Source organism: Falco peregrinus, chromosome 17 (assembly GCF_023634155.1).
Source record: "Falco peregrinus isolate bFalPer1 chromosome 17, bFalPer1.pri, whole genome shotgun sequence".
Taxonomy (NCBI): Eukaryota; Metazoa; Chordata; class Aves; order Falconiformes; family Falconidae; genus Falco; species Falco peregrinus.
In genome coordinates, this window is record NC_073737.1 from 2,919,195 (window position 1) to 2,929,497 (window position 10,303).

The following is a 10,303-nucleotide window of genomic DNA, read 5'->3' on the forward strand; positions in this document are numbered from 1 at the left end:
TTTGCTCTGCAAATTCAGTGCTGGCCATTAGAGGGCAATGGGGCATGGAGAAGAAGTTTCTCTGGCTTGCTATCGGATGACTGCGATCACCTCAAAGGAATCAATTCTGAATTTACTACCTCCTCTGACCTTGAGCTATAGGTGGAGGAGACATTAACAAGAACACCACCAGCCAGGCAGAGTGGGGAGAGCGGGGCACATTCAGTTTTTCAGACACAGAGGCACCAGAGCACTAATAAATGGGCTAAACCCAACCCTTGCAACCCTTTCAGCTCTACGCAGCGAGAGGCAGTCCTCATTGATTCAGCTTTCACTGATCAGAAACCAAGACGTTGTCCTACCAGCCCTCATCAAATAAATGTCATTTGTAACTTGAAATTAAGAAATTTTTTCCACCTTCTTTTTCTTTTGCTTCCTTATGCCCATAGACCTTTCATAGCCTCGTGGGACTGCATCCATCATTACCATCTTAGCAAATAAGTGAATAAAAGGCTGCAGGTTGAATCCACTGGAAAACTCATGGAAATACTGAAGTTTCCTGGCTGACAGACCCTAAGAATTCAGACCTTGGCGTCTGTCTACCACCCAGCTAGGCCTAACGGCTCTCCAGTGTACAAAAGAAATGGTTCTTACTCTGATGGCCTTTGCCACGGGGCGTTAGCATCCCTACATGTGAACCTCAGCTGTCAGCTACTCAATGTTATTTAAATCATCAGTTTATTGATAACTTCCCGAGTACGGCGTTGCTGGGTGCTTCTAACCTTCCTCTGGAGCTGAGGGAATGGGAGGCCCTGGGAAAGGAGCAGGGGGGGCTGCTGGGGGGCCAGCAATTGCCCCGGCCCCCAGATCACTTTAGAGCAATTTTCAGAAAAGTGACACAGATATTAACAGGCTGTTACTGACATTAGATCCATAAATAATTCCATGTAATGCATGGCCCTGGCCTTTAGAAGGTCTAGGGGAAAAAAGCAGAGGCTGAAATATTGACAGATGTGTCTGCAAGAGCTATTAAAAAAGGGAAAGTAGTTTCCACGGGGTTGGTCTAAGCCATGGCACCCAGGAGCAGAGGGAAACCTCAGTCACATGTGACAAAGTAGACCTGAGTGCACAGCCCCAAGAAACAGGGTAAATGAAAAGAATAACACGACTTCAGCAGGACTTCAGAAATGGAGGCATCCCCCTTTGGGAGGTAAAAAAACGTTGGGAAAAACTGGAGAACTTTTCCAGCAAGCCTCCGTACAAGTGAGGGCAGAACTCAGGTGCGTTTACTCTGCGCTGCAGATAGAGAGGCGGTCTCTCTCTCTTATCTGTTCACGCATGGAGAGAGAAAGGAGCGGCTCTCTGCCATACACTGAATGTCTTTTTATGTCCTTAAGTGCACTGAAGTAATGCATTTTCCATGTTACTTTTTGCAGCTAGCACTGAGAGCCGCGTCCCTGAATCCCCTCAGCGGGTACATTCCGTTAAAGTGCTGCAGTGAATTGCTAAACACGTTTTATAGATCGCTCAGCCAAAAAATCCCAGCTACCCAGCCCCATTCTATGATGAGGCTTCATAGCAGTAGAAAACCCATAAGATGACTTGAACAGAGAAGAAAACACACAAAACCCACCCCCATACCATAGCCTCCCAGCCAAGGTAGTGAAGCAGATGAACATGATTCACCGCCTTCAGAGACACCAACCGGGCGCCCACGTGCTTTGCTGCAGGCATCTCACTCTGTTATGAGTCCACCCCTCTCCATTCTCTGCTTTTGCCACCTTCACTCCCAGCACACACGCCCTCAGAAGAGCAAGAGAATTCCCACTGGCTGGCTGACGCTGCTTGTGTAGCTTCGAGCTGGATTTCAAGGCAACAGTCCCTCTTGGCTTCTCAGACGGTGCTACGGGACCCACTCCCACGCCAGCAGCCAGATTTCTTGGTGCTTCGCAGCTGCAGCCAAGGCTTGGCTTTTCGGAAGAGTTTAGCATCTTCCACACACCCTGCACATTACGCTCACTCACCTGGAAACTCAGTTCCAGGCTTAAGTTCCTTGTGCTTCAGCTTTGCATGTTCAGCATAAGGACCCCAGCCCCCCCTTCCTCTCCCCAAGCCCCCACTTGCCTCCCCTGGCTCCAGAGGGGATGTTCAACCCAATCTGGGGGCTAAGCCCAGTGGGACCAGTTACCCAACCTCCACGCTAAGCGTACATTTCTGGATCCTCACTCCCTTTTTTGTGCATGGTAGCCCACCCAAAGGGGCCTGTGTTGGTCTTTTCTAAGCTATAACAGCAAGGATGACTTGCAGTACCCACGCTAAAGCGTATATTTAACCCCTCTGATGCCACCATGTCCCAATGCACTGATGCACTGCTCTGCTGGGACTGGTCTTTGTTTGCCAATCCCTGTAGCGAAGCCCTGGGAAGGGAAACAAATAACCCCGCCCGGGTCCAACCATGCAGCATCGGCACCCGAAAAAGGGGAGAGGGAGAAACGGCAGTGGGACCCTGGGCAGCCACCAGACCTCCGGATGGCTGTAATGTGCTGTGAATTTTTCATGCTAGAATCAGCTGTGTGCTGCAGGCACGCAGCTGAATGGAAAATCAACCTGAAAAATTAATGACCTACTGCAGAGTGCAGGCAGGAGAAGACACACAAATGAGGACAGAGACCCTTAGAGAGCCGAGCAGAATCGCTCCCTTTTTGTCCAAAACACGGGCACGTTCAAACGAACACCCGCTGTCCCAGAGGCACTGGGAAGGAAGATCGCAGGGTGCCAGGTTTTGGGGTGCTCAGCATGCCACCCCAGGACCCTGGGTCAGCCACACCATCCAGGTGGCCACTGGAGCTCCTCAGCCACGGCTTGGCCTGGGTCAGCATCCCACATGCCCCAGGCAGTCTCCTTCCCAGCCCTGGGTCTGAGCAGCACCAGTCACCAGGCAGACAAAGCCCACAGAAAAGGGAAAGGTGGTGGTGGTGGGTGCATCTAATTGTGCCCTTATCAACATATCTTATATCTCGGCAGCTGTCTAGACATTATAAAACAGCAGACAGACTTCCCTCTCTCGCTGATAAGACCTGACCCAAAACTCTGTAAATTTAACCAGAGTGGAAACACAAGACCTCCATCAGAAATGAGCAAGAGCTCTAATTCATACCAACATCACGGGGTTTATTTACCCCAAATGACTACATTAATAATTTCATCCCTATTCCTTATGCATGTCACCATTTCCTCGCTTTAAAAGCCACCCTGACATGGGGTTAGAGTCATTTACTTCATCACTGCCATCACTAGGAATGCTGCAATCAGAAGAAAAGTGACTCCTCATTACTTATTTAGAACGTGCCAAGCAGCATAGATGTTTGTGAAGTACACGCCAAATTATGCCCAATGGAAAGGAAAAAAAAAAAAAAAAAGCAGGTACATACGTGCATCTTCTGGGCATCTGCAGAGTACCTCACGGCATGTAGGAGTTGCATAGAAGCTTCAATATTAGTTTAAAAAATTCATGGGACAGCATTTGCTTCTTTACACCAGAAATAAACCTGTTGGTAAGTGTTACTCACAACGAAAAAAAGGTGGTAATATTTAGCCTGCTCAGCTTATGCATCATGTCTTATCAGGAAAGTCACGATAGGATCCTGGGGAGAGGAAACTGTCTCAAAGTTACACAGCAGCGCTCGTTCGGGTTGATTTTGACATGTTTAGCAAACGGTATTTATGCAAACGGTATCTCAGGAGCCGCGGTAGAAGGCAGATAGTGGGAGGTTTTGCAAAAGCTGGGGATTTGGACCACTCTTCCTCCGTAAAGTGAGAGCCGCTGGTGCTCGACCCTGCTGCAAAGCGTGGGTGCTGCAGCAGGTCCTGCTGCTGAGCCCCAGAAGAACGACCCCCCCCGTTGGCGATGCCAACGCTGCTCACTTCCCAGTGAGCTGTGGCTGTCACTGAGGGCAGATCCCGTCCCCTCCAGCCAGCATCTCCTTCGGCAATCCACCCAATTTTGGAGCAAGTTTGATCTGAGACTTTGATGTGACTCACCTTCTTATTTGAAAGCGGTAGCCACAAAAAAGAAATAAATGCCTGGGCGTTCTCTGGCCAGTTTTCCCCTCCCTGTGCAGGATCCAGCCTTTGCTCTCCGCAGCCCATGGACCTGGGCTCTGCCCTCCCTGCACACAAGTGACTTTTCAGCTGACACACCATGATACCCAAATCCTTGACCTGGAACAGCCCAGGGCTCCCCACAAGCTGCACTGTTCCCCAAAATGGGGTGGGCAGAAGACACCTTGCCCCCCCTCATCACCGCTGTGGAACTTCATCCCTCCCCCCAGCCTGTGGAACAGCTCAGCCGGGGGCTAGAACACACCGAGAGATGCTTGCTCCTCTCTCTGCTTGTGGAATAAAGCAAGCAGCACTGCTCTTGTTATTTATCACTATTACTCTGTTCTGGAAAGTGCTGTGTAACCCCAGGGTTTGAAAGATTCAAAGGTGCTTTATGTATTCATGTAGAATATGTATTCATATTTATGTATTAATATATGTAGACCACAAAAAGAACGCTGTGTTCACTCGGAATCCTTTAGTACATGAAGATAAAAGCTGCTGCATGTGCTAAATGCAACACACACGTGTGTGCACACCCATACAAACCACGTGGAACCGCACACAAAAGCACAGCACGTTGGATATTTGGATATTTAATGCCATGTCTATGTACATGTAGGCGTTCATTCAGAATATATTTAACATAACATGGAAACCTTCATTTCAGAACGTATTGATAGCGTTATGGTTTGGGGGCAACCTTATTTCTTTATCTCACATGTATTATTCAAGTTGTTAATTCCTCCTTTATAGCCCGCTACTATTGCGTCCAGCCAATCCTTTAGAATCTGGCCAGTGGGACCTGGTGTCTTTGGCACATGACATTTATAAAAACCGTGCAACAGCCATTTATTTTCAATTATTCTGTATCCGACTTCTCTGAAAAACAAGGTCTAGAATCAGTTCTAAACCTGATGAGCAACTGCAGTAATTTTACACTTAAAAGAAAACGGTCAGGAGGTTTTCTTAACTTATTTTCCCCATGTGTATGCTTTGGCTCACTATATTCAGCCGACAAAACTTACTTCATCTTGTGATATTTCTGAAATTAATATGGCTACTAATTTGCATCCAGTGGAAAAATGGCCCTTTTTTCCACATGATTGTTGAGGCATTTTTTAACTGTTACAGACTTTCCCCATTTTGAAGGGACAATAAGAGCAGTTTTACTTCCAGTTTCCCAAGCAGCTGGATTTCCCTTTCTTTGGCGTCTATATTTCTGCTTTATTATTTCCTTTACGCAAAGAAAAGAAAGAAGGGAGGGAAGCAAATGGAACAAACCTGACTTCTTCCCTCCTCCCCCAAATGCTCACTTTTCATTAGATCATTTGGAAAACGCTAAATATTTTTACGGTGGTGTTTTAAAAACTGTTTTTCTTTAATGCTTTTCCAACCAGGTCTGGAAGATCTTTAACCAGGTCTGGTTTCCCATCAGGATCAGGGAAGCAGGGGTCAGAGAGGAAAGCGGATCTGGCACCAAACCACACTGGGTGCCCACCTCTGCCCCACGGTACGGGGACTCCAACGAACCCAGTGCCCTTCAATCTAATATATGCTTAGTTCTAAGCACACGCTTATATCTTATATCAGAAAGTCTTCTCATTCTCTCTAGTATCCTTGCTTTCTCTTGTCTTTCTTCTTTTTGCTCATCTTCCAGAGCCCCCTCAGCTGTCACTGTTCCCTGCCAAGCCCATGGTCTCCATCACCACTGGGAAAGCAGCATAACCAGCCACGTCCAGAGACTCCAGTAGCCACCAGAAACACACAAAGAACATTAGGAAAAACATAAGGATCTGGTTACCCATCCAACATACGACTTCAGCCCTAACTAGAAAGACCTGCAGGGTTGTTCTAGTTTCTTCCCTGGCTACGTTTGCAAGGCGGTTCGACCCCTGCTGCAGTCGGTGGCAACGTTTCCATAGATTTACTGTGACCTTCGCGAACCCTATTTGTCCCCCAACCAAAGCATCCATTCCCTTTTTTTTTACTGTAACACTAAAATTTCATTTTCTGACTGAGCTTGCGTTGAGCTGCCTGACGGACGATAAATATAATCACACTTAAGTTAATGGACAGGACACCAAACCCAAAAGCTTTTATTTTCATTAAACATCATTAGATGTGGCATGTCTTTTATCAAATCTGTCTCTGATATTCACTTTATTAAAAAGTCCATCAACCCCAGACTGTATAATGTAATCTGCAAGGACAGAGAGTGAATTTATATTAAACACGTTAGCTGGTAGGGACACAGATGCCTGAAAAAAAAATTAAATGTATTCAAAAAACCCTCTTTAGAAAAGATCTTGAAAGGACATGCAAAATGAAGAGGAATTAATAATTCAGTGTGTTGGAGGATTATTTTGCAAACAGGGAGAGAAAATGACTTATTTTAGCTAAAAATTAAAAAGACGTTAAAATCTTACAAAATCAAAGGTGTTTAGATGAACATGGTAGTTAAGTATTTAGGGGTCTTTGAATATCTGACCACAGCACACGGGTTATAAGCAGCTTCCAATTCTACAGACGAGCACAGACCCACAGGCACAACCCGGGCCTCCGAGGATTTCTCAGGACAATCCCAGGAGTTACACAAAGCGGAGGGCTGCCCTTACCCCCACCGGCTTCGGGAGCCGTCCTCGGGGCAGATAGAAAACACAAAGTTTTGTTTCCCTTAGACTATACACGTGCTTTGGGCATTTAATTTCAGGACATGGGGGCACAGCTTTCGAAGCTGCAGGGATGTTCTGATCTGAAACACTATGGCTGGGGTTAAGAGTGGTTCAGGCAAGAGGAACTCCTGAATCACGTAGCTCATTTTCTACGTGCCTTTTGTGAGTCCGAAAGCTAAAACCTGACTTCTTGCAGCTTCAAGCTGCCCAGGTCCGCCTGGCTGTCAGTCTCTTATGTACAAAGTAGGAGAGAGATGAGGAGAAACCTGCCCTTCCACCCCTGAGCTCCCCCAGGCACAGACAGACCCTTGGCCGGGTGACGTTAAGCCTAGACCAAAGCTTTATTTAGTTTTTCATGCGCAACTTGTAAATTCTGCACCTTTATGTTCTATTTAAAAGCCTTGGGTGCAGGTAAGGTAACGTGCCTTTGCCAGCACCTGCTGTAACCCCAGCGTGGAGCGAACGCCACGAGCCGCAGCATCCCAAGGATAACTGCTTCGCCTGCACAAGCCAGCTTGTCATGTCCCACTGATGCCGACGGTACCGCTTGCCAAGCAGGCAGCGCTGCCTCACACGGAAGCCTTGTGAGACCTCAGCCTGTCATGCCGATGCCGTCAGCCAGCGGAGCGCATCGTTCCCAAAGCCAGGCAACCCAGGCTGTGCTGCAGGGAGCTCTCCTGCAAAGAGTCCCCCGGGCTTTAGCAGGAGGGAAGCGTTCTACACCTGGATGTTGCCTGGATGGTCTCAAGACTGACCTTTGGGCAAGTCACACGTGCTCCAAATATTCAGTGTTTGACGGGGGGACTGCACTAGCTGGTGACTGCTCCAATGGGTGCTGGGAGATGTGCCCCGCAGAGCTCCAGGGGGGCTGGATTCAGTCTGAGAATCGCAGATGCACTGATACAACGCAAGGCTAAGTGGCAGAATCTATTCTCCATCATTTTAACTCAGAGCTACAACTTCCAGAAGGGAGCTGGTCTGCTCTCCAATGACTTGTAGATGACATCAATCTGAACCTTCCACATCTGACGCGTGCAAAGGTTTGCCTGCCCAGAAGCCTCGGCACCCCAAAGCGTAGAATTTGCTGCATGAGCCATCAATCACACTTGTGACTACAGACTGATCTTCGGGAAAACACCTCCATTCCAAAATCTGCCCTTAAATAGGGTCCCTCTCTTTTAACTGATGCTCTACTTTGTAGTGTTTAAGGATATTACTTCAAAAGACAAGACAGATTTTGCTACAAAATGACATTGTATTTCCCCCTTTGGCAAAAAACAACCCCCTCATCTTTTCCTGTCAGTTTGCCTAAAAAAAAAAATATATATATAAAAAAAAAAATCAGAACCCAGCAACTCAAAAATTCAAAGCGCTTCACACTCATGTCACAGTTTTTAATCTCGGAAAATCAGTTTTGTAAGTGAATAAGGAAAATCCGTGCCAGCTTCGATTTACTTGACAAGCCATTTGCTGTTTAAACACAGGAAGGTTTTCACGGGAACTTGCGAACCGACCCTCTGTGTGCAGCCCCTGCTGACTAACACAGCAGCAGCCACGGTACAAGGCTGTTTCTTGGTCCGAGCTCCTGACACCCAACGCAAGCGTGACCTCCCCCGGCATACTGAGAACTCGCTGGACCTTTGGTCACCCTTTGGTTCCATCCAACACTTGCCACATGTGGCTTCTTAGGAAGGATACGATTAGCTGGGGGACATTCTGTTCCAGTCCCACCACGAAAATTCAATTGAAACAGTATCATGAGGATTTTGTCACACAATTTGCAGCTCCTGAGCTTATTCCACTCTAAGGAATGAAGTGCCCCGGCATCACCTTTCTCAGCCATATGGGATGGCAACACAGGCTTCTTCACGCACAAGCTGGAACCCCATCAAGACCACAGGCTCTAGAACGTAAGCGATGGTTTAGAGAGAGAAGCTGTCAAAACTCACTTTAATCCTGAACGTTTGCATCCTACAAACATCAGTGTAAATGGGGGGTGTGAGGAGCAACAACCCTCTAGCCTGGCAGATGGAAAAAGTTACGAAAGAGCTCGGTAATGGAACAGCACATACTGAAGAAATCCCAGACTTACTGCTCGCTTTTGCATTGTCTGACCAGTGCATGGGATTTGCACAATGTTTCAAAAATATTAACTAATCCTCCAAACAAGCCGGCACAGTCAGCAGGTTAGAGCTCAGAATTTTAGCCTTCCAGATGGGGAAAGCGAGGCAGCAGCTTTACGCAATCTTTCCAAATTCACCAAGGAAGCAGCTGCCAAAAGGCAAAATGGGAACTTGCTAAACCCCAGGTTTATACAACCGTGCCTCTCCTGCGCAGCCTGAGGAAGAAACCTTTCAATGAGAATTAAATCTGTGCTCACAAGACCATCTCTTCATATCCAACCCCAAATTCTTGGTCCTTTGGCTGGTGGGAAGAGTCTATTCCCAAATCTACACATCTAACCAAAGCAAGAAGGATGCTATGTGCTGTTGCTTGCTTTCTGAGCTTGATTTTGAGCTATTAACATTAGCCTCTGAGAAAAAAAAACAACCCAACAAATCTTTACTTTGCGAGAAAGAAATGCCGAGTTGGGTATTCGCCTGGTGGTGTGTTCACCTGCGAGCGCAGGACAAGAGGGTGCTTTTCAGTAAGGTCAGCTCTTTGGAGAAATGCTGAACTGCACAGTAGCACCAGCGTGACCTTTCAAGCCATCAGTTAAACAACCAAAAAGCTGCCTATACTATCAATTAAGAAGGTAATTTTCTGTGACATCAGCTTTTGAACGAGGTATCAGTGACGTTGCCCTGTCTGGAAAAAAAGAACTGATGTCTCACCGTGGAGCTGATGGAAGAGTGACTTAAATCAGTAGAAAAGGCTACAGTGAATTTTTGGTTGGGGCATGACAGAAAAGGAACTGAGCAACAGGAGGAGAATTCTTTTCTAATCAATTACCCTAGGGAGCTGCTAGTGTTAATTTATTTTGTATGATACTAGTAAGTGCTCTTACCCGCAGGCGTAAGGAAATACTGAGTAAAGATATTAGTAAATACTGTGAAGACACAGCGTGCCGCCCTTTCGATCCGCAGCACGGGATGACAACAGAATCCTCACAAGGAGAAGTAAATGGGTGTAAACCCCAAGTTGTACCTTTCACCATGCGGCCAAAGGGAAGAGTACCCCGCAACACCCCAGGAGACACAGCACCATGGTGCTGGACCCTGAGGCATTACCCATGGTGAGAGCTGAGTGAAGGGTGTCACACCACAGTGGCCAGCCTTGGGTATTGCAAAAATAAGTGGAGAGGTCTTGGTGACCTCTGTTTGTCAATGAACTTCAGGAGGGGCTGGGTTCACAAAGCTAAGCACGAGCTGACGAGCTCTGCTGCTGAAGGAGAGATGCCCAAGCGTTGGTCTTAAGGAGTCTGCACCTCCCTGTTTACTACATCCTTTATTCAGGCTGGGAACCACCCCCAGGAGCAGCCTTACAGCCTCTGAGATCCTCTCAAAGATGCTCCAGTGCCAAACCAGCAGCAGGGCACGGCGATGCAG